This window comes from Camellia sinensis, chromosome 1 (assembly GCF_055761805.1).
Source record: "Camellia sinensis isolate YWXY chromosome 1, ASM5576180v1, whole genome shotgun sequence".
Taxonomy (NCBI): Eukaryota; Viridiplantae; Streptophyta; class Magnoliopsida; order Ericales; family Theaceae; genus Camellia; species Camellia sinensis.
Window position 1 is genome coordinate 117,056,696 of NC_138961.1, and position 5,706 is coordinate 117,062,401.

The window sequence follows — 5,706 nt, forward strand, 5'->3', positions numbered from 1 at the left end:
GGCTCGTTATAGATATGGTAAAATGGACCATACAGCAAGGAACTGTCCCCGGAATGAACGAAATGTGAATAAATCCTCTGCCTTGGCTAAATCCGTACCAGTGGTAGGAATTGCTACTCAGGATGGAGTAATCACACTCATCCCAGAAAGCACTCAGAATGTTGTAACCATTATCCCAGGTATCTATACTATTTTCAAATGAATGCTTATGTGTTGATTGATTCTGAATTAGTACGTTTGTACATCTTCGCTTGGGATATTATTTGATTCGGATCGACATATATTTCATGTCTGCTGCGTGTGTATCTAGATTGGTTAGACCCACATGATCGAGATTGTATTCATTGGAGGTATATGTCCCGTTTGGGAGATTTGTGAAATACGTTTTGGGATATTGATTGACTATGCACATGCACATATATCTATCTACACCTATGCTCAGGGTGATTTATTATGTTACCGTCTTCAATGACTAAACCACTGGGATTATGATTCTGAAATCGTGAGACCATATATTTTGATTGGTAGAAAGTTGACTGAGTGATGTGACTAATTTGGAACTTTTGCGTAACAATCCCATACTATGTGTACCCGAGGAACTTTGTATAATGTATTACTGTGCACCATGTTCTTGCATATAAGGCTTATTTGGGAACTGCTATACTGATTATGATACGTACCTCCTGATATGAACACTTGCATGCTTATGTAACTATACCTGAACTTATGTGGACAATACCGTATTGTACGTAATTTGAAACACTTTGATATGAACAGTTGTGAAGAATGACTCCGATTTGACTTTGAGAACTGATGAACTTAGGGCAGTTGAGAAACCATCAACCATGTACCTAAGCAAACGAAGTATGCCTTACAGAACCGAATGTGCCCTGTTTGAGAAAATTTTTATCTGATTCGATCCGATAGAACCTTTGCCTGATATTGTTCCGATGGAACCCTCATTTGATATAATTTGATGGAGCCCTTGTTTGATCTAATCTGACAAGACCTTTGCTTGGGTTGATTGATAAGAACCTCTATCTAAGTTGATTCTGAAAAAGGGGGTTGAGAATTGTCTATAAATAAATAGCTAGATTATTCTTGGCAGAAAAACTGATAGGCCCAAAACTTGAATTCATTTGGGATACTTGACTTATTTGAAAGACCTTTTGTGGGCTGTCAACAGATTGATCTAACTATGAACACCGTTGAGAACCAATCCCCAGCTATTGAGGACATATGTGTTAAAAATGAACCGAATTGTACAAACCCCATGATTAGGTGTTGTAAGGAGTGTTGTTCCATTTTGTTTGATTGACGTTATGGGAACCGATGACGGTAGATTGATTTGATTTCGAGCAGTACTGAACATTTGTCTTAGACTGATCAGAACATGTTTTGTAAGGGAGAGTGGTTGCTTCAATGTCACCAGATTTTGGGAAAATCAGGTTATAGTGAATGGCGTTGTGTTGCTTTGATGACATTCTTGGAGTGTCCTTTCGTGCTAAGGGACGTTAAGCCTATGTAGCACCTTTGATTGAGATACCTTTTGCCACCGACGGTTTCGTACGGGTGGGTTTGAATAATCAATTTGGAATCGGCCACCGACGGTCGCGAACGGGTGTGCTTCGATTCCGAGACGATTATTCCTTTGTTTTGTTCGGAATGTCATCCCTTGGTATTATGTAGATGTTTTTAACATCCAAGGAGCTTTGAAAAACCCTGATTGTCCGGAAATGCGCGAATTCAATACGTCTTGGGAATAACCACCCAGTGTCATTATATTCTGTGAGTGGAACCTTGAGAATGTGTGAATTGTGTTTGGCATGCGATCGACTCCTTTGATAACGCCTTTGACATCATGGGGATTTACGTATATGAATTGCCTTATGCTTTTAACGACTACCAGATAAAGTAGAAAGACTCGATGGAACAGAGAATTGAATACTGAACTGAATTGTGAATTGCAAACTGTAAACTGTTGAATGAACTGAGAATACGTGTATTCTATTAGAGGTCGATTGCCTCAGTGTTGTTGTATTTTACAATTGGTACTATGGGGATATACGGACTATATGCGTTGTATGGGTAATTGCCCCGATACTACCTTTGTTGGTTAGGGAATCAGTGTCTGGATCCACTCTGAATTTCTGAAGACTTTTGATTGACCTTGGATAACTGTGATGAGTCACTGGACTGAATACCGAATCGGATTGTGAATTGTGGAATTATTGAAGAATGAATTGAACTTTCGTAACACGGAATAGACCGAACTTCTGTGATAAAGTTAGCTGACATTGAAATAAATATGTTGGTGACCTACCTTGAAGAGGTCAGTTGGTGAATATGTCTAAATTTTTTTTTTTTTTTTTTTGGTGCCAACAGGTCGAAGTTGAATTTTAGATAGTGGCGGGACTACTTCAACCTCTCTCCATTTTGGAATGGAAATGGGAATATGTGACTACGAATTTCGTTGTAGGGCTACCTTGAGCACCCAAGGTATAAGTCCCATTTGGGCTGTTGTAGGTAAAATTATTGAAGTGTCCATTTCTCCCTATAAAATTTTGTATGATGCTTGTAGACTAGCCACTGTTTACATCGACAAGATCACTCATTTACATGGGGTCCCAGTATCTATTGTTTAGACAGGAATTCTAAAATGTGTTTGAATTCTGAAAAGCCTTCAAGAGGCAATGGGGGCTCAGCTTCTGCTCTGTTATGTTTCCCAGACCCGGAGGTTCCCTTATGGGGCTGGTTATTCGTAACCTCACGTGTATATGTTCTGTTCTGTTCCGTTCTGTTTTGTTCTGTTAATGCTAATGAATGTATCACGTAAACTTAATCATGACTTATGACTCCTGTATATGATCTGGACAAATTATGAATTTGATATGAAACTGAATTATGATTCGGCGCTGTTTCCAATCCGCAAATTGATGTATGATCAGAAAGAACTTGTTAGATTTCTGGGAGATATACTCCAAATTTATGCAGTAGATTTTTCAGGGAATTTGAAAGATCTATCCATTGTTGGCAGACTTTGCCTACAACTACAGCCTACGCTCTAGTTTGGTGTGACACCATACAAGTCTTGTATGGAGGAAAAGTTGAGTCTTTGACTGATTGAGAGCGGAGTGTTGCTCGATTTTGAGACTAAGCAGCTAACTACCAAAAGGGTTGGAACCATTTAACAAAAAGTGTTCCGAATTGTGCCTGACTAAAGGTGAATTAAGTTTGGAGGACCAAACTTCCTAAAGGGGGGAAGACTGTAATACCCCTGTCCCGTAATATGTTAATTGGTCCTTAATAAGATGTGATTATGTGTTTGTTATGGTTTTGTATGCCATTATGTGAAAATATGTGGTTTTGAATTTCTATCTGTTCACCGTAGGAATATCTGTTTGATTTTACCACTTCGGAAATTAAATTGGAGGCCTTATCGGCCACAGAACCCGAAATTGATTACGCCATTGTGGTCGGCATAATTTTTAGAGCCTACGGTGAAATTTAATTAGAAATTGATTCGGGTCAGATTAAGTTGATTAAATTGATAATTTAGTGCCCAATTGTTTATTATTATTATTTTGGAATAGTGGGGTTTGATGCAAAAGGGCACTACACCCTCAATTCCTTCCCTTATGTGGCTTTGGCTGATTAAACTCTCTAGAGAGAGAGTGAGAGACCCGAAATTGAGAGAGAAAGGGGGAAATCATCTAAGTTTGCTCTTGAAGCTTTGGAGTCTTGAAGGCTAGCTCAAGAATTAACCATAGTTGTGAAGATTGAAGCTCCTAGGTGAGTGATCAACACCTAATTCATGAATTTGTGTATGTAATAATGTGAATTCGCAGAGGATATCTGATCAAGAACATGAATGGTGTTGAGTATGATGAAATTGAAGTTTATATGCACATGCATGCATAGAATTGCCATGAAAATGTATAATCTAGCATGTATTGAGTTAAACATGGAAATAAAGGTGTTAAATCTTACATGCAAGCATGTTTTTGTTGAGCTCCATGAGAATGAGCACCATTTGCATTATTTGGAATGAAAATGAAGTCAAGATTAGCATGCATGTTGAATAATTAAAGATAGGAGCTTTGGAAGGCATGAATGTGTATGATAGAATTGAGCTTGAATTAAATTAAGCTATGCATGTATTTGATTTATGAAATTGGGCTCCATGAAGATGTATTTTGGTGTTTATACCATGTTAGTACAAGTATATGTGAAATTGGAGCCACCAAAAGCATGGAATGACGGTTTGAATGTTGAAGGGAGCTCAAGAACACAATCTGGAAAACCCAGAATTTTGATGTCCGCTCGAGCGGGGAACCTGACGCTCGAGCGGAGAAATCGAGCTCCCAGCACTTTCTGCAGACATGGTTCCCGCTCGAGCGGGGAAGTTGACGCTCGAGCGGGGAGCTATGTAGACAGGCAGTCCGCTCGAGCGGCCGAGTTCACGCTCGAGCTGGAATTGAAGGCAACCAGTACTTTTGCAGACCTAAGGGTCCGCTCGAGCGGGAGAAGTCCACGCTCGAGCGGGGACCCTATTTTCTGAAATCCTGTTTTTGCATTTTGTGTTCTGTTTTCCGTTCTCTTTCACTTGCAAGCATTCTTAGGCTTATGTTAAGCATTGTAAATGAGCTAATGAGATAAGAATAAAGCCTAAAAGAGGAATATGTGAATTAAGGAACGGATTGAATTGTTAATGACCCCTTTTGTGTTCATGGAATGTGTAGGGTCAAGCTCCAGGGCGAATCCACAAGCCAATCACTGTGAGTAATATCAATATTTGAATGCTTGCGAATGTCCAATTGTTTAATCCCTTTTAAGCTTTATGAATTGCTAATTGGGTTTGTGGACGTAAGTCTGATATGGATGAATGAATGGACCAAAGGTCGTTTTGAAATGAATGATTGGACCAAATGTCGTTTTGATGTGAACGAATGGACCAAAGGTCGTTTTGATGTGAATGAATGGACCAAAGGTCGTTTTGAAATGAATGAATGGACCAAAGGTCGTTTTGATGTAAATGAATGGACCAAAGGTCGTCCTGATATAAATGAATGGACCAAAGGTCGTCCTGATGTAAATGAATGGACCAAAGGTCGTTTTGACACATGTGAGTGGGCCAAAGGCCGTTTTGACATGAATGAGTAGGGCGAAAGCCGTTTTGACATGAATGAATGGGCCGAAGGCCGTTTTGACAGAAATGAATGGGCCGAAGGCCGTTTTGACAGAAATAAATGGGCCGAAGGCCGTTTTGACATAAATGAATGGGCCGAAGGCCGTTTTGACATGAATGGAAATCTGAGTGGGCCAAAGGCCAGAATGGTTGGAACTACAGTCACTTGATTTGAATTTCGTATACTTATATATCTGTTAAGTAGAAACAGGAATTGGGCCTAAGGCCGTTTGGAACCTGTTGTTCTACATTGTTTACGTAATTTCTGTATTTGATATTATTCACTGGGCTATCGCTCACGCTCATTCATGTGTTTGTAGGTGAGCCCGGAGAAGTCCAAACCCAGCCCCAGTGAAGTCTGTGAGGAACAACAGAGGTTTTTGGAGAGTCAGCCCTTGCGTCTCACGCACGAGACCCGTCTTCGCCCTTCCGTTATGTATTTATATCTTCTCATGGTGGCGAAGTTTTTGATTATGTCTGTATATAGTTTCATGGGTTGACTTAGTTGGACGATCCTG